A 20,517-nucleotide genomic window follows, 5' to 3' on the forward strand; every position below is an offset into this window, starting at 1 on the left:
CATCCTTACTGCTCAAGCCGTCGATACTCGACCCGACCGCCTCGTAAATCACAACATAATCATGGCCATGCAAAGGATAAGTAGATATACAATATGGCAATGAAATTGCAGAAGTTACCGAAATAAAACCGCAAATCTGTATCAATACCCAAAAACGAAGGAAAAGCCTGACCTAATATTTCTACAAGAAACGAATGGTCCCGGCAGTCTATCAGAGTACCAACCCTTAGACAAAGCCCTAAGAGAAACCTAGGCCTTTACCACCCTAGTCACAAAAGACCGTATGGATGTACAACGTGATACACGAGTCAAAGACATAGACAACATAATTGAAATTATACCATCAAAGAAGCCAAACATATTTATAACATATGCAGCAGTCCAAAGTTCAAGAGGCACAGATTCTAAACACTATCCAAACGCACGCTCAACATAGCACGTGACCGGAAGGTGATAATAGCTGGAGACTTCAACGCTGCCCACACCACGTGGGGGCACAAGTACGTCTACGCCAAAAGCAACATTCTATGGCTCGACTCCCAAAAGGAAGGTCTAACCCTCGTCACGGACCCAGCAACGCCCACACGGCAACGTATAGCGTCTGTGACGACTTCACACAGGACGTCACCTTCACTAAAAATATACAATCAATAAGATGGCTAAATACACATGAAGGCCTGAGGATCGACCACTCCATAATCGAAATTCAGTTCAATGAAGGTCGTGACACACGCACGGGTAGTCAACTCAAATTAGTTGATTGGGTGCAATACAGGAAAATAAGGGAAGAGAGGAACTTAGAAACCATGACAGCCATTGGCCATTGGACAGCAAACATAAAGGAATACATCTCCAAATCAACGCAGATCATCCCGCAAGAGGCTCAGCTAGAAGCGATAGACAGGAGGCTCTCGCACATGTGGGAGGCCAAACAAGGGCTGCAGAAACGATGGAAAACGCAAAAACATAAGAGATTCAGAAAGCAGACAGCCTTTCTAAACAAAGAAATAGGAAAATATGCCCAACAGCTACAAACACGACAATGGGAGGAACTATGTATGGAGATAGATCAGCAACTAAGGACGAGCCAGACGTCGAGATTATTCAAATATTTCCTTAACCCGGAGGAAACAAAAACAGTGCACAGACGAAACATGCACAAGATCTTATACGCCTATAACAGAACAGCGCAAGAAATATTGAAAGAGGACGAACTCAAATACATATCACAGGCATCACAGTGTATTCACTCCGAATACGAGGGGGAAGAACTTCGACCTCGACGAAGACTCAATCGAAGCAGAAAAAACAGCAGTCCAGCACAAACTCAACACCAAATCGGTACTGTGACCAAACGCCCCTAGCAACAAGACACTCAGACATCTGGACGACGCGTCCGCTGACAAACTAACAGAATATATCAACGAGTGCTGGAAACAAGCAGATACCACTGCAGTGCTAGACGGCACAAGTCATCCTAATTCCGAAGCCTGAAAAACACCTGCAAATCGAGAATCTAAGACCCATATCGTTAACTTCCTGCGTGTGCAAAATAATGGAGCATGCCTTCCTCGCTACTAACCAACAACATAGAAGAATATGACTTACTCCCAAACACAATGATAGGATTCCGAAGGAACCTGTCTACACAAGACGCCATGGTGCCACTGAAGCACCAAGTAATAGGCGAGCCAGGGAGATCGACTCGAGCATCCTAGGGCTAGATCTCAAGAAGGCATTCGACAATGTGGCACACCAAACCATACTGCACAAAATCAGCTACCTTGGCTTGGGCGAGCAGACGTACAACTATATACGGAACTTTTTATCAGAGGAGCAAAAATCACAGTAGGAGAGCTGATGTCCGAGAAAGTGCGTATTGGCAGTGCAGGCAGCCCGCAGCGACGGGGCATATCTCCTATCTTCTTCAACCTGGCTCTGACTGGTCTTCCTAGAAAACTACAAAGAATAGAAGGACACTCTATGCAGACGACATACCGCTATGGATAAACGATGGCAGTGATGTATCGATTGAACACACTACAAGAAGCCGTTGAAACAGTCGGCAAATACCTAGAAGTCGCTGGTCTAACATTATCGGTCGACATATCTGAGCTGTTGCTGTACAGACCAACGCTTAAGGGAGACCTCCCAAGAACCACAAGACACAAACCTACAAAGACATACAACTCATGACCCAAGATGGAAAACCTGTACCCAATGTCGAGAAGACAAGGATGTTGCGAATCATGATAGAAGCCAAGGGCACCGACGGTGAAGAAATTCGCAAAATCAAAGCCAAAGTTTCTCAATCGATGCGATTGATCATTATAATCACCAAAAGGCACGAGGGAATAAAAGAAGCAAGCGTCATGAGAATCTTCCAGGCATTCGTCATAAGTCAGATAACATATGTGACGGCGTACCACAGATGACGCAGCAAATCACCGCGATCGTCGTGACAACTATTTCAGGTGGGTGGACCGATTCTTTACCAAATTACGCGTGGACTGCAGCTGTCAGCGACTTAGCCGCATCTCTGTCGACGTGGCTTCCGGCTCCCGTAGCGGGCAGGAATTTTCGCAAGATGGAAATATCGGTCGAAGGAGAAGATGTTACGCAGGAAGACTACAAGGATAGCACAGGCTGGCGTGTGGTTATACGACGTAAAACCACACGCCAGAGTAAATCAACGCCAGAGTGACAACAACGTGCCACCCCATTCGACAGAAGGCAAGAAGCAGATATAACGGCCTATACGACAGACCACCAAGGCCAGCAGAATGCCGCACCTGCCCAAGGAGCAACACAAGATAATAGTAAGACCAAGAGGGGGTTTTCGAGTCTCCGACTACACGAGCACCCACATTGTCCAAAGCATCATCAATGCGGCCAGCCTACCTGAAGGGGCTTAAGAGTAAGACACGATACATATAAACTATCAACCGAACATAATAGTGATCAGTACTCCCACAGAACACGCCGACAAGTACAATATCATCTGCATCTGGACGAATACAGAGGAATATGAAGCCAGCGCTAACGAAGCGGCCCCGGTCAATACATCCAAAAGGGTGATCCCAGGCATACGACTGGAAGACAGCGCAAAAGACATCGTGAGAAAAGTAAGAACTCCAAGAAATCCTGCAGCAATCACCGCCAAGAGAATGGGCAACGCCTCAAACATGATTGTGGTGTTCCACGGATACAAAGTCCAAAGCTACGACAGATACGGTGCGGCCTTGTTGAGGTGTGCACTATACAAGAAACTCGACATATGCTACCGATGTGGACGAATAGAACACAGAGCGGACGTGTGTCCTAATTCCGACGACAGGATCTGCCGAAGGTGCGGATTGGCGGACCCTCCTGAAAACCATGAATGCAAGGCTAAGTGTCAGTTATGCTACATGGATCACCCTAGGGCAGATCGAGAATGCAAGGCAAGGTACAAGATCCCCTTCCTGGTGAAGAAACGTCGCTGGGAAGAATCAAACAAGAGACAAAGAAGAAGAAAACTACACGACGCCAAATGAGCCGCATCGCCTAAGCATCCCGAAGAATCGGCCGGAACCCCTTTCGAGACCTTCGAAACAAGGTCGTAGTAGACCCAGCTCTAGGAGCAGAGCTAGGTCCAAGATACCAAGGTAGCCCAGATTTCTGGAGGCACCAGCCGAACACCAAGGGTGCGTTGCGCAATCGCAGTCAAGAGGAAGCGCGCGAAGGCGGACGCTGTAGCTAATCCTAAATTAGAGGAACAGCTGGCACAGCTAAAGTAACTCATTGCAGCAATGAACCAACAAATGACACTATTGAGCGAGGGGAATAACAGATTAAAGGAAGACGTTCACAAACACAAAGTTGAAAAACGAGAACAGAGCGCAGGTACAACACAATGGACAGCTGGAATGTCAACATGGAAAAACACAGCGATATTACACAACTTAAACGCAAGACCGAGGAGATTACTGAGGACAACGGAACCAAACCCAAGAAAACTAAAACTGCAAGCGTAAGAAAGGGACGTCTAGAAGAATTTGAGCACGGACTTGAGAAAAAAATAGACGAACGCATCAATTAAGGCGGCCATGGTCAGAACAGTCGCACAACTGCAACCAGCACAGCAACACCTTGAGAATGTAAAGGCAAGAGTAACGAGGTTAGAAGAAAGAATCGAATCCTTTGCAAAGGAAATGGAAACAGTCCCGGAAACTCTCAGGTCTTTCTTACCGCTCAAGCCATCGACACTACACCCGATTGCCTCTAAGATGACAACATAATCATGGCCAGGCAAAGAAAAAGTAGATATACGATACGGCAACGGAACTGCAGAAATTGCCGAAATAAAAAGGAGAATCTGTATCAATACCTATAAACGGAGGACAAGACAGACGTAATAATTCTACAAGAAACGAATGGTCCCGGCAGACTATCAGGGTGGCAAACCATAGGCAATGCCGTAGGAGAAACCTACGCCTTTACCACCTTAGTCAGAAGGGACAGTACGGTTGTACATCATACACGAGTCACAGACAGAGAATATACTTATGGAAATTATGCCATCAAAGACAAATATATTCTACACGTTGAGAGCAGTCCAATGTTCAAGAGACAGAGCTTATTACAACTATTCAAACGAGCGCACAACAAAGCATGTGGCCAGAAAGTGATAATAGGTGGAAACTTTAACGCGGCCCACACCACGTGGGGGTACAAGTACGTCCACACCAAAGGCAAAAATCTATGGTTCCACTCCCACCAGAAAGGTCTAACCCTCGTCACGGACCCAGCAACGCCCATACGGCAACGCAATACCGTCAGTGACGACTCCATACCAGACCTCACCTTCGCTAAGAATATACAGTCAATAAAATGGCTAAATACGTACGATACGTACGAAGACCTGAGGATCGACCTCTCCATAATCGCAATCCAGCTCAATGGAGGTCATGACAAATGCACGGGTAGCAAAAATTGTGAAATAGTAAAATTAGTAAAAATGGCGTGACCAGTCTAACTTTCGCACTCTGGACAAAACTCAACCTCAACACTAGTGACTGCCCTGCATACTTACTCTCCTTTGCACGGTGACGAAGCTTTCACCTTGTTTTTCACATAGTTTTTCAGGTCAGTCCACAGTCACGGTAATTTTCTGTTACCAAGCTGTCGGGAAATGTGCAGCTGCCATTAAAACATGCAAAATTCAAGGATGAGTACATTGCCAAAAATTCGGAAAGCAAACACCTTATTTTAAGGTAAACACGGTCATTGATGAGATCACCTGACAAGTCCCAGCCAACGGAATGGCGCTGGTAGGATTCGCCGACGATCGAAGCACAACCAAGACCACGACCGGTTACGTCCGAAAATAGCAGAGCACTGCGATGCCCTTACTCGGACTGTGTTCGGAGTGAGGAGGCCAATCTGCAAAAATATAAGGCTCGAAACACTTGTTAATAAGGTGAGCACAAATGTCTTATATCCCAGAGAGATTGCAGCCGAGTAAACGGTCCATGAGCCCGAAATCCCCGTTGTTATTCATAATTACCGCAATTGTCGGTAAATGGTCAGTCACACTACCTTTGCTGCAACGGAAGTGCGATGTGTCGCAGACCGTAGGCAACGTCCTTTCTTCGCAGTTGCTTCGCAGTGCCTTTCTTCGCAGTTGTTCAGTCATGCTCATTTGAAGTTGTCCAATCGGCTCCTGTTGCCACGGAAAATTTTGGGACCAGATTTATTGGCGCGCCGAATTAAGCGGAGAAAAGGTCAAGTTCAAGAAATATCAACTTCTTTCTACAGGAACACCTTTTCCACAAAATAAGTCCACTCTCTTGTCCGCCGCAAAACTGTTCCTCCCTTGGATCTGCTATTTTCCTTAGATGAGCTGACAGTAGCTATTCTAAAGTAAGCACCAGCTCAATACAACGTTACTGCTGTGTCAGCCTTCAGGTAATTGCTCAACTCTTCATGCACAAGCGGTGAAGCGTGCCTGCAGATTGGTAAGTGGCGTAAGCCATTACAATTCTCAATCCTGGAAAGCTGCCGACTAAGCATCATTCAGACCTATAGCCTTGCTCAGCTGCGTGAGAAAACTGATAGAAAAGAAAACTGTCCATAAGATAACGTCATACTTCTTTGAAAGTAGGCTTCCATACCCGCAAGAACTCAATTAATTTCGTGCAATCTTCTATCGCCATTTTTTATATAGTGCGTTTCACTAAATTTAGCTTCACGACGCTCGTGTGTAGTATAGTCCTTGGGAGGCGACTCTACAGAACAGTCGCGCATTATTCGCAAAGACATCTATCTACAAGCACTCTGAAATGCCCTACGTCCTATTACGCCGCTGAGAAAGGTGTGCCTCGGGGCGCAGTGTAGACCCACTTATTGCATCTTATAAATGTAACGGCAGTCCTATGTCCACGTGGCGCTCTATGGGGGCGGAATCTGCGTTTGGAGCGCGGCGTCGCGTTCGCCCTACACCAGCCAACAGCAACTCCGGAAAGCACTGGCCGACACAGCGGCTTCTTCGAGACCCAGAGGCAAGACCTCTCCGCGCAAATCGTTGCAATAGCGTTTACACGGAGGCACGTGAATCGGTGCCAGCTGGTACTTGGCAGCCGCGCACTTCCATCTGTGAAAACTCAAAGGTTTCTAGATGCAGTGGTCGACAGAAGTTTGACTGGCGCACCACTGGTAAAGAAGCGGTGCGAGATGACGTCCGGAGAATGTCATATATTCGGATACACAGATGGATCGCAATGGGGCAGCAACAGCAGGTCAGTGGTGCTCGTGCCGGCAATGTACCGTCAATGTAGACCGTACATTGCACTGCTGCCCCCTCCCCCATTCATCGTTTAATCTCTATCACGAATAAAACAAAGCTTAAAACAGCACATAACTGTCTGAGACTCTCTCGGTCTTTCGAAAGGTTCGTCATGCCGCGGCTAAAGCGTGATGCTTACCACTGTTGAAGACATCTGTTGCAGACGTGTCCGGTTGCCGTCCAAGCCAAGCAACACATCTCGTAGCATCGAATTTCACCCATAGGACAGGTTGACCTTTTGATTTTGGAGAACTGTACCGGGAATCAATCTGAAAATAAACATGCCTCAAGTCAGTATCCTTCAAACGGCCCTCTGTTATGTCATCCAGCATTACTCTCATATGACCCATATCGTTACTGATGATTCCTCAACCCGGTAGAGCTCTTGCGGCGTTTTTATTCCATCAAGTGACCAACAGCCCTCGTACTGCCTTGAGAGCACAAGGTCAAGTACAACGGCAGAACTTTGTGAAATGAACAAAGCCGTTCGGAACATAATACGGCAGCCGCCAGGTCATTGGGCTGTATTCGCAAATAAATTCTATAGCAACTCTCCAAAACGTTAAACATAAACAGCACTCAGAACCATCATCATGTGACTCGAGATACTGGTTACCTTCGTCAACCAGCCAACGTTACTAAACATCCGATAACATTCCAGTGGGTTCCAGGACACTGCTCCTCACGGAAATGAGAGAGCCGAGGAAGCAGCCCGCAGGGTTCTTCAGTACACTACGTAAAGAGATACTTTGGGAAAAGCGATGCATCGCTGATGGAGAAAAGTAGGCATGTGTAATTATTCGAGAAGTTCTAATATTATCGAATGTTTTATTTTTATTATTTGTATTTGATTCGAAAAAAAAATTGAAAAGTGAGAATGTTTGAAGATTATGCTGGATGCAATTATTCGCATCAAAATAAATATATTGCTGGCTGTGCGGGAGCAAACATTATTCTTACATTTTCTTTCTGTCTAATCTAACAATATTGCGGCGATTTCGTGCTGAATGTAGTGACGATTTCGCGATGCCAGCGAAATTTCGCCTGTAAAGCACACTTATCCACCAAACTTATCTCTTTGCGGGAAGTTCAGCCTCTCAGTGGCAATGGGCACGGGTTTGCGCTAAGCCTACTGATGATGATTGCCAAGCCAGCGCATCTTTTAGCTAGATGCCTGGCATGTCGCTTCCTTTCCTATTGGAGGCACCCTGCCACGTTTCGCGAGCATAAACCGCTGGATAACGCTCATAACCGTATCACTGTATACCACTCGAGACTCGGTAACTCCCGTCGGCGCGGACTGAAGCCGGCAGGCTGGGTCGGCAGCTTCCGCACGGTCTGGTTAGGCCTAAGTTGATCGAGAATGCTTGGCACGAAAACTGGCTTCAGCTGCCGCTTTGCAAGTGTTTCCTGTGTCTACAGTGTGCAAATGCTGACTGCACACTACAGAGCACTACAGGGTAACTTGACGGCACTTAATCCTTACTCGAAATCACCTTAGCCACTGGTCACGCAAACTGCCGTCGGAAGGTACTTCGTGGAAAGACACGCCCGGCTCTCCTTTTCTCTGACTAGGCGAGCATTGTAGCATAAAGAAATGATGCACTACTTGGCGATTAATATGTCAGAAGGCTCATTAAACATGCGCGTGCATGAAACCATAAAAGCAAGGCAAGAGACTTACTGAAAACACCAAGCGGCAGTAAGCACCAAGCTGAAATGCGAACAAAACTTACTGTGTCTGCCTGAGAATAAGCAGACCGTCTGCAAGCTAGGTGAAATCATTTGGCACTTTTCACCAAACTGCGCCCTTTCTTTCTTTATGTTACTGTTTTTGTACAGCAAAAGGTACGGTTGTAAGCTGAGTGAACGAGGAACTAACATGAATTTTGTTTGCTTACGCAAAGATCACAACGTGCGGTCGTCGTCTGTTCGGGATTTAGTGGCGGCGGCACAGCGGCGGCGGCCGGTGTAGCAATTGTCCACCGCAAGGAGCTCTAGTAACCGTACAAAGTGAAAAGGAGGGAATGGTGGGGCAGCAAGTTTTTGGCTCACGTCGTAGGCAAAGAGGTTATATACTAAGACGGTTATGTAATGAGGCTTCTGGAGTGGCAGCCGCTGCGGCCGCCTAGGAGCGACTGAAGCCACCGGTGGCCATATTGCCGAGGGCAAGAGAGACCGAGCCGAGTACACATTCCGCGCCCGAAATGGAGTGCTGCTTTCGGTTCCACGATCAAAAATTGCGCAATAAATATTTTGTACATTATTACTTTACTTTCTTTACTAGATTTCTCATCGATTTTCTCGGGTATTTATGTTTTACTACTTGAACTAACCTTGGGAGTGTTATAGCCAGCGCCACCACCGTTCAGGATACTAAACGTAGGATATTTAGGTCACTTCGCCTGTGAACCTCTACAACATTATGCATTAGAATAATTAACACTAGGCATCGTGTTTCTTTGTTAAGTTCTTTTTTTTTTAGAAAAAGAAGGAACCGACTTGACCTGGGTTACTCGTACCTAGTTGGCACGGTACAAACTCGAATAGAGTCACTGCGAATCCGCGACCCTGTCATACATAAAGACGGATCAGGAGCCGCTACACTCCCCAAACTTCAAGCATCGCTCACTCATGTGACGCAGCTCATTGAGTTGCAAGCTAAAGACACGATGCGGCTCATCGCGAGTCGGATCGCACATGGCACCCCCTATCTGGCCCTGAAGAATGCGGAAATTGAAAAAAAAAAACTAAACATCATGAGAAGGAAAGCTACCAAGACTTTACTGGGAATTCCCGAAGAAGCATCTACGGCACGATTCTAAAACACGCCACGACAGACACGAGTCAAAAAGCAATCGAATATTTAGCTGAAGTAATCAAAGTAATCCTTCATACGCTCAATACAACAGCAGCAACCACACACATGTAACGAGAAAAGGATCAGCGTCGCGCGGCAGTTGATATAAGTGAAAAAAAAAAAAGACATCACACTGCACTGCCATTCATCCGCGATAGAAGCGCACTCACAGGAGAAGCAGCTAGCATCATATTCGACACAAAAGAGAACAGCCGTGGCAAGCCACGAACGTGGCAAGCCAAGCGGAAAAAAAATGAAAGAAAGAAAACAGCCAGAAATAGATCACGAAAAACGGCAAATTACGGCATATTTCAAATACAAGCGTACACAACACTTAATACAGCACGTTAACAATTACTAACATGTGCACAAGCCTAAATATTGACGTCAAAATGCGGAGCACAATTTCCTTAATCAGTTTTTCACATTTAGACACGTTGGAATTTAGGAATTGTAGGCAGTAAGTTCTCAATTTGGCACATCCGCGTGGGAAAATTTTTGAAACTAGCACAAGCTTTAAGATCAGCGCTGTCAAACGCGAGAAAAAAATCCTTGCTCCACTTTTTTTACAAGGTTTCTTAAACAGTGAAGGTTAACAATAAATAATGTCAGCGTTTGTATTTCGCCACACCGTTTTGGGAAAGCAGACACTCACAATCCTTTCCAAATGGGCAAACCTCGCAAACTAACCAGCTACAATTCGTGATATGCACTGTAAAGCAAATATTATTCGATTATTCATTTTGGTTTCTGATGCGATTCGCGATTCGAGATCGCGATTGCAAATGACCGTGTAGAAACACTCGACCAGGATCAAGCTCAATCCGGATCATCCCCGATCGCGATCAGAGGTGTACGCGTGACACCAGCACAGCACGTACGAACAACCCTTGCTACTCACGCGTGAATTAATATCGAACACGAAAGTACGAATGCATCACGAGCAAGCGCTCATCCCAAAGGAAAGTGGTCGCGAATGGCATTATGATTCAGGTAGTGCCATGCGCTCCGTGCTGGCAGAAATTTCTAGGTTTGACTGCGCCTCGTCGTCCGCGATACGAAAGCGAACGCTCCTCTAGCAGCGGCGTCCAAACGCACCACTGTGGGGATGCACCCCTGTGCGACCATCACTACTGGTGGGCAAAGGCTTAAGGCAGGGCCGATCAAGTCAGCGCGGCCGCCGCACTCGGCTAACCGGGTGGCGATCTACCAAGCACGAGAAGTCTTCGATGCCCAGCCTGCAAGCGTCTGCCGCGCTCAGCAGTGCATGCATGCAGAGGTGCAGAGCTCGGGGGAGAGGGCATCAAAGAGCAAGCCCGGGGACGCGCACTGATGACGTGTGCCCGGGGGCGACCAATGAGAATGCGTTCCGGTGATGTTTTCCCGCGCATTCGCCGCGAGGATGGAGAACAGTTTGCGCGGGAAAATATCTCCGCCGAGCTAACCATGTCCGCCATGTTTCCACTGAGGCACCGATTCCACGAGAACGAGCTTGGCGAGTGACCGGCACTGCGTTCGAGTAGGGGGCTCGGGTACGGGAAGGCACCTCGATATCCACAACCGCGAACGTTAAGGCTCGAACTGGAGAGCCCTGCTACCTTTTCGCTATGCCTGAAGCTACAAACACGCGCAGCAGCCCCTCCGCACGCGTTCAGCACAGTAAAAGACTTTATCGACTGTATTCATGTAACCACTGTCTGGATTTAGGTTTGCTATACCTCAGTTTTGCCATGCACCGCTCACACTGGCTCCACGTAATTTGCCAGTAAGTGCCCGCTAAAGAAACAAACGATTTCCTGAACTCGCCGCGACGTGTAAGGCATCCTCACTTACCGTTCCTGCCTTTCGCCGCTTGGAGCGAGTTCTTGCAGTCAGTCTTTTTCGCCATTCCGAGGTATTGCCAAGTGTTCCGCAATATCCATCAAACAGTTCGGTACTGGCAAACGACGCGCACACTGTCCATTTCTGAATGTCCGTGGGGCGGAGAGTCCGTTTCCCGCCAAAAGTTGCCACCATAGGTTCTCGCCCAGAGTTCCCGCCTAAACTGCAGGTTCCGAAAGGCACGCATATTCATACCGTTTCCAAGTCTCCAGCTTGTGATCAGTTACTTTCGCCGGTCCACAGCGCGCGTCCGGTGCTCCGAGCCTCTCCCGTCAGACGGCGAACAAGCGAGAGCTTGCAAACAGCGCGCAAAGTCTTCCAGTGCCTAAGTCCCGCATCCTCTCCAATTGTCCGTCAATTTCCGACGTGGCGGCCTCCAAGCGTATTCCGCCAATCCCATTAAGCACTTCTGGACGACGTGCGGAACAGCCCGGCGCGATGAACTACTGCCGACGACACGAGCGATCACCCGACGCACCAACGAGCTCGAGCGCCCAGCGCCAACTGACGCGCCGAGACCGCGGTCTTCGCGCCCTTTCTAGATACGTCCCTAGATAGCTGGCTGGGGACAATGGGCTTAACTGTATTACTCCGCTGCGTGAGCAGGCGCAGACAGCATCCCTCTTCTTTTTCCCCCAGTAGCTTCCCCTTCCGCTGCTTAGACCGCCGTAAAACCAGAACAGGCTGGTTGTCCGTCGTGCATCCTGCGGACAAACGAGCTCGAACAGTGACAATCGCTGTTTATAATCAAGACGGGATTTCAACTCGCGGTCTGGGATTACGTCAGCCTGCATCAAATCCGCTGCCAGTTTCTCCCATCCCGATGCCCAATGCCGGGTCGTTCTAACTGTGCCGCACGCACCAGTGCGACTTATTTCAGTTCGCACCTCCTCGAAAGCAAGTACGTGGTTTGCAACTGGTCCCAGCATTAACCCAGAGCATCCAGTTTGCAACTACCGCTGCACACAAGAAACTGCAGCGGGCACGACTGGTAGGATAAGCATGCGGGCACGTTAGCGGCAGACGTGCAAACAGCCTCCGTAGCCGTGCGTGTAAAGTCGGCCTGCGCGCGAGAGGTGTCCGCCGGACCGACGGGCCATTCTACGACAGCGAAGCTCCGTATCGCCAGGGCGTCGGTGCGAGATACACATTGCCTGCAGCTTCTTTTCTAGGCAAAAATAATGGGCGCCAGAATAAAGCGATCCCTAAACTGTGCCATTTATGAAAAGCGTTGATCACCGCGAAAAAAAGTATAACGTGCATAACGAGGGCAGCGATGGAAGCGAAATTCAACCGCAGTGCAAGGCTGCATCGATGCGCGGCGAACGTACTGGACCGTACAGTCGACGGCGCTGCGAAATTTTTCTTCTCTTCGCGAAATTATTGCGGTTGGATCTCGTGAGCGTCAAGGGATCTCTCCCAACAGCAGGCCGCTGGAGCTACGAAACAAACCGGGACGAGCCTGGCGACAACATCGGCGCCGACACCGGCACCACCGCCGAGCGTCGACGAGTCGCTCAAATTTTCGCGCACTGCTCCGCCCGTTCGCACGGGTTCAAACATAGCAAAGACTGCAACGATGGTATTCAAGGAACCACTGCTTGATCTTAAGTCGGTAGAATTTACTTTTGCCGTGCGCTGCGAACATAAAACTGCGCGCAGGTTGCCCGTAAGTGCTGCGAAAGAAACAGCTGACTTTCGGAACTCAATCACCGCGAAGCTTATAGCATCTCCACTTACCGTTGCCGTCTTCCTGCTCCTGGAGCGAGTTCGAGCAATTCCGTTTTTTTCTGTGGTACGCCAAAGTGTCTATTCCAGCGAACAGCTCGGCACTTGCAAACGACGCGCACAATGTCCCCTTCCGAATGGCCGTCGCGCAGAGCTCGCGTTTCCCGCCAAAAACGATCTCGATCTCGGCTGCGACTCTCCTAAAAGTCTCTCCTAAAAGAATTACGGTGAACAGCCGGGCACCAACCTCACGCGCGTTTCGCGCGGATTGCAAGTTTGCAGCTCGGTGTCAGTTCCTTTCGCCGATCCTCGACGCCGTCTCTGGTACTCCGAGTGCAACCCAGCTGACGACGGACGAGCGAGAGCTCGAAAAGGGGCACTCAAATTCTTCCGGCATCTGAGCCTGCATTCTTATCCACCAGTTCTCGGTCAATCTCAGGCACACCGGTCGCCAAGCGTATTCCGACGGACCAGCCAAGCAATGTTCAACGACTTGGGGCACATTTTCGCGCGGTGGACCACTGTCGGCGACCCGATCGAGTTTCAGCAGCAGCAGAGTGCCCAAGTCGCGCTGACGAGCGCCTCCGGGAAACTGGCGCGAAAAGAGCACGGCTACCGGCGCCCTCTGCGTGTCCCTATGGAAGGTCGTCTAGGGACAACGGTTTCAACCGCAAGACATGACTTCGCGCGCAGGCGCGGACAGTCTCCGTCCGGAAGGTTTCCCCAGAAGCTTCCCCTTCCGCCAGTGGCGCCTACGTGAAACCGTGGACACCACGCGTTGATAGCTCCTCAGGCTCGTTCCTGGTTGCGTATTCCAACGTGATAATGAGTCCTCTTCGGCAGGGATTAAGCGGCCGTTTTTTTTGACGATTCTTTGTTTTGTTTTTTTTCCTCCGTTCGTGATTTTTTTTTTCTTTTTTTGCGTTCTTCATCATTGTCTTGGGCGATGCTCGGACGCAGCCATCGCTGGAACAAGCCACTCGGCGCGTCGCAATGAAATTTGCGAATGACCTGCTAGAAACTTTGCAACCGTGACTGTTTCGTTCTATTGTTTTTGTGCCCGTCGTCGACATTTGACTCGCACGCCGCGCCCCGTTGCCTCTATCGCGCGGATCGGCCACACGGTATAGTGCGACGGACGAAATAAATGCTGGCGAAGTAATCCTTGAAAAAAATCCGTGCTATACAGTTTTGTACCGTAACATACCGCTCGATTTGCTACCTTTGTCCCCGCTGCATCGCGAACTTTCTGAAACGACAGTTGAAGGCTTGACAATCACAGCAGTATTTTAATGCGCAGTCGCTGCTGCTGCAGCAGTGAGGCAGGCCGTCATTCTAACCAAGATGTGTCATATATATTTGATATATCAATAATCATCTGCAACGAAATTAGTCTCGCCTGCGAACAGCGTATACATAATCCTGGAAATTAACAACGATGTTTCTTTTTCTAATACTGTGCACTGGGGAAATCAAGCAGGCCCTGAAGTATTGTTCATTTTCTGTTCATTCGTTCATCCGTTATACAAGATTGGGTACTTTTATTGCAAGAAGGATGGCTCGATGACATAATTGTTAGAAAGCAGTGGTGGTGGGGAGGGAAGCGGGGGGGGGGTGGTCTTGGCGCCAGCGCAGTAATTTCTTTCTCTTTAGGTACGATATGCTATCTCTCAGGAATCTTACATAGGGGGCTGAGGAACTGGCAGCGGAGTCGATGCAGACCGATGCACTCCCACAGCGGATGGTGAACCGTCGGGGCTGGCGCTAGCTAGCGTTGCAAGCCGAACGTGTCGGTCGAAAGATCTCTCACCTTTGATGCAGGTCATGGCGGTTGTCTCTAGGATGCTCGTACTCCATTCGACGAGGACGTCCTCTACGGTGCGGGCCCCGTGTATATTCTGACCAACTTCACATGCGCGTCTGGTACTGACCTGGTACAGACCTGGGGGCGCAGAACTCGTGCGGGTGCTCGTGCAGTTGGCGTCTGTCCGCCTATGTAGCGGGCTGCATAACTGTTTCGCTCGATGGGTCGCGATCCGATGACGCGTACGCTCCTAAAGAAAAAAAAAGCTTGCATCCTGTGGGGCTTATCTTGTCCCACAACGATAATCGCCATCTATATATCTTGCCCACATTTCACCTCCTTAACGTTGCGCGCCCGGTACTTGCAGGTCATGCACGTAGGGCATGCGCGTTATCAGCGTGACATGGCATTCTCGACAAGAAAGCAGAGAGCGCAGACTCTTCAAGAAAGGAAACGTAAGCAGGGCAGATGATTATCGCAAATTGTGGGACAAGATACGCCCGAAATGGGGCAAAGTTTTAAGAGTGCAGGGGACTGCGACGCCAGAGTGGCCTAAGCGGGTCCAGCAGCTTGCTCGTGCTCCCACACACGCGAGCACGGCCTCCCCGCTTCCGCGGATGTCCACATACATGACCCGATGTCCGGTTGACTCTTACCTGAATTTTCGTCGCAGTGAGGAGCTTAGTGCAGAGATTCCTGATCCGCTGGCTCGCAGGGGGTCTCCGCTCGTGGTGTGTCTTGCCTACGATTGCCTCTCGGCAATCTGTTGCAGAAATGCACTGTTGCGGACTGGTCGGTTCGTTGAACAAGAAAACGTATACTGCGCATGTGTTTTGCGCAGCAAGTAACTTGATCGGTAATCTTTGTAGACAGTAAGGTGGGCAAGCGATTTTTTTTTCCTCTTTATTTATGTCGTACTGCAGGCCCCCTGCGTCGGTCCATTTGCTGGAGAGGCATAAGTTACATATGCGCCAAAAGGAAAACATACGCAAATGCGAAACATAAGGACAATACATTTGAAAAATTAAACAATCAAATGAAGAGTGTGAGACAGAGCAAAGGAAATAAAAATCGCAACGAAGAAAGCTTTGCGAAATTGTGCAACAACGTGATACCACTAAAACAATGTACCTATGAAAAACAAAATGTTTCTGCTCCAATCTATGGGTCTGTAGCTTCCAGCTTTCGTTGTTGAACTGTAAGGTCGGGGCGCATCGATGCTGGGTCGTGCACGCAGGCGAGTGTGGCTCAATTTGCCTCGGCGCACTATGTAATGCTTGTCGTTGGACGAGTTGATGCGTACATGCCATGATATGGCCAATATAGCCGGTACAAAAAAAAATGTGAACATGAACAAATACAGGCACGAACAAAGACGTTTGTTTCTGTCCTTATCATTTTCCTTCGTGCCGGCTACACCGTGTGGTACCAAGAAATGTCCGTGAAGACTGTGTTCTTTACAACAGCGTCAGTGCGTGCTGCGCGGGAGGTCGTTTCTTCCGTGTTGTGTCGTCTTGGCTTGGCCTGCCTGAGAGGTGGGTCCGCCATAACAGTGCGCGCGTCACACAAGAACACTCGAACGAAATTACGTGAAACGTTACAGTATTTTATGTATCGACCTATTACGTAAAAAATGCTTTTATTTCATATGACGCGGCGAGCAGAAAATCTGTGCCACTACACATACGCGCCGCCCTTTATAGGCAAACAGTATCCTTTAATATCCGGCGCTAGTCGGAATCGAAGCTGCGCCACGCGCGGACTTCGCGGCGGCGCCGCTAGGTGGCAGAGCGCGTGCAGTGGTATGCGCGAGAGGAGCCCGGCTGCCTACAAGTTTCGGCGTTGGAAATATACTGTGCATCGCTACATTGCTTCAGTGCTAATCGCATTAACGCCGACAGCCATCGTAAGGTAGGTCCTGCAGGAATGTATTTTTTAATACAATTTACAAGCCCAGTTGTCCGGTCGTTTAAATGCGCAGAGCATTACATAGATGTGTCAATATATAAGTTTTTGCACTGTACGATTTTTTTATCAAATGTAATTCGCCAAACTTCATATTTCCTGTTGCTTTAGAGCAGAGAAGACGTTGGATTCGATAGTCTGAGGTATTTTTTCTCGAATATTTGTTATCGACTCGATTCGGAAATTTCAATATTCGAACACCCCTAAATATCTTGTTTGCCCTACTTTCAAAGGCAGCTTTAAGAAGTTTGTGTACTTGATTATGTTTTATTAGTGTTGGGTTTCTGAGCACGAGGTCGCGGGATCGAACCCCGGCCACGGCGGCCGCATTTCGATGGGGGCGAAATGCGAAAACATCCGTGTACTTAGATTTAGGTGCATGTTAAAGAACTCCAGGTGGTAAAAATTTCCGGAGTCCTACACTACGGCGTGCCTCATAATTAGAAAGTGGTTATGGCACGTAAAACCCCATAATTAAATTAATGTTTTATTAGTAGGCACCCAAGCGTCGCCATCTTAACCGCCCCCTTCCACGCATACCCTGATCACCCCAGCGCAGGCCTACGCGCCAGCCTTCTCAGTAAAGGTTTTAAGGGTTGTTTCTCATGCCTAGTTATGTCCTTAATACAACCCATTTTAGTTGTAATTTCCATTACTTCCTCCCGTGTTACTCCTATTGCTTGCAGTCTTCATGGCCGCGCACTCCGGGGGTCGAATGAAAAGCGAGATTTACTACGCATATTACCGCGCCATATTCCTTTCGTTGGAAAGCCCAGACTTTGGCCAGACTTCAGTCTATAAGGGCAAATAATTTTATCCATATTCCCTTCCTTGTTGCGATAAACTACTCGTACTACTCGTACTACTAGTGCTACTTACGTTTCCCAGGTGCCGTGACGTCTGTCGCAGGTGCAATCATCGTGTGCAGTGTCTATAACGTCACCTTGCAAGAAGTCGATACCGGTTCCGCGACGGCTGTGCCGTTGTAGTCGTCATGGTTGTTGCCTTCTAAATTTGGCACTTACCTATGTTTTATAGTCGTGCAGTTGTCGTTTCTCTTGTTGTCATCGTCGGTCGCGCGACCTATATTTCGAGTGACTCTTGGAGCGAAGTTTGTGTCGAAGCTTGTACGCGCCGGCGCTCGGCCAATATGAAAGGGAACACTTCACCTGTGTTCAAGCGGCGATTCTGGCAAAAGTGCTAGTCAGAACCTCCCTCAGTGCTATTTGGCAAGTTGTTCCCCTGTTGAAGAATATCCCATGCTCATGGAACGTTTCCCCATTGCAAGCGCACAGGCGGTAAATTACCGTCTTTGAACACGAATCCGCGGTGTTCCCCTTCATGTGCCTCTCGACAGTGGCGCGCACCCACACACAAACATGATGGGTGGAGGCGTTGGCGAGGAGGCAAGAGCCTTCTCCTAACTTCCATTCAAACAACCCGCTCGTGCTGCCTTTATCCCACAAGTCACTTGGCGTCCCCTTTACACGTGCACGGTTGTGTCAGCGCGGCGTACCGATTGTTGCTGAACAATTAGGGTACCTCGATCCTCGTCGTGCCGGTGGTCTCACCAATTCGGTGCAGTGCACAGAAAGCTAGGGCTCGTGTCAGCCAAATCAGTAACGAAAGCCGATTGTGCGGGAAGGGAGGAGGGCCCGCCCATTGTGGTCTGCAAATAATCCCTCCGACATTCAGTCGGCGTCGCACGGTGGGCGACTACCACACGCGGACAACGGAAGACGATGTCCTTTCTTCTGGTTGGCTGACGGCGTCCCATAGCTTCCACTGGACTGCACGGAATTGGTGAGACCAGGGTGAGACGGAGTATAAGCGCGGAGGGGCGCTCTTTTGAGAAGTGACCCTCCTGCATTCTCGACTTCTGAATAACGCGACAACAGCGCGTCGCATTCCTCAACGCGTCGCGGTGGACCTGTCGTATATTACGGCGAGTTGGCCTGGCGCGCTTATATACACGTACGGGTTTTCACCTTTCTGCACAGCCCCGCACGCCGTCCTTGTTACGCGCAAATAAATATTGTTAGAACCACGAGTTTATGCATAAGGCGCCCTCACCCTCGTCGTACAATGCGACGTCTGACGCGTCGTATCGGACGCCTGGCGTGCGACAAAGTGGGCACGCGGCGTCCCATGCGGCATCCGATACGACTGAAAGATGGCTTCACAGCTGACTTCTCCAGCAGTTGAAACCTGATCGAGCGACGACACGTTCAGGTAAACCTATTGGATGCAGTCGCATGCAAGTCGTTGATACCAGCAGCTCCTCCTATACATGTGTGTACTATAGCCACACGTTGGGTTAACAAATCCGCGTCAAATCCATCCGATTCGTCGGACGACGCATCGGAAAGATATACGGCTGTTTGAGCTGTCGTAAACCTAATGCAAATTTTTTGGACGGTTTGTCGGTATACGAATAGTCGCGCGATGGATTGCATGACCTTTTATGCTCACGAGTTTCGCTGTAAGCGAAGGCTGGCCGCACTGAAAGCGGTGCGACCGACGGAGTTGGTTAACGTAACCAGAAGCCTCACCCAGCTGCCGCCTTTACGTCACGCTGCACCACTTTACTTGCTAACATGTGGGGAAGCCTACTTCCTACAAAGCGCATAACAGTGAAGCCAGACGAACGAGTGAAAAATAAAGGAGTAGGTGGGGGAGGAGGAATCGCATTGTATGCATTTGCGTGGTACAATGTAGAACGAGATACTCTTAAACTGTGATTTCCCAGAAAATCGCGCGACATATCTCTGCAAATGTGGTACATTTGTACAGTTGTGTAAGGTTTTTTTTTTTTTTTTAGCTGCACTAATTTTTTTAAAGCTTGCCTATGGCAGATAGCGCAATTCTGACCCTTGATCAAAATTACTCCATGAGGCGGTCATTACTTCAACGAGAAATCAAAATGTTCAATTGAATAATTAACACAATTATGCTAATAAACTTTTAATTAATTGCTTTACGCCACATATTTCGATCTACGTATTATAGCCGCTGAGGTTGCATGGCGTATACACTTTAAATGAGTTCTCTGGACAGCACCCATTCCTATATATTAATTTTCCAAGTGTCCGTCAAAATGCATTGGTGTTCGAGTTACTTTTGTGCTTCAATACATAAAACAGTAGTTTCTTTAAAAAGTAACTTTAAAACCCAGACGAACTTGATCGTCACCTGTCACAAAGCACCCCACAATCAGTCGAGGTTTCTAGAAATGCACAACCCAACAATCTGTTTTAATTCACTATTTCGCTTTGTAGTGCTCCTGAATTGACACAGATACACTACACGGGACATATTTCAATGTATATTTGACTTAATATTGCATCACTGGATTACACTGTAATCCTGACCAAATGTGCGTTTCGACAATGTACCTAAAAGGCCGGAGGGAATAGGGTGCGCGGTTACAGTAAGTCACAGTGACAACTGCTG

Source organism: Dermacentor variabilis, chromosome 10 (assembly GCF_050947875.1).
Source record: "Dermacentor variabilis isolate Ectoservices chromosome 10, ASM5094787v1, whole genome shotgun sequence".
NCBI classification, from domain to species: Eukaryota; Metazoa; Arthropoda; class Arachnida; order Ixodida; family Ixodidae; genus Dermacentor; species Dermacentor variabilis.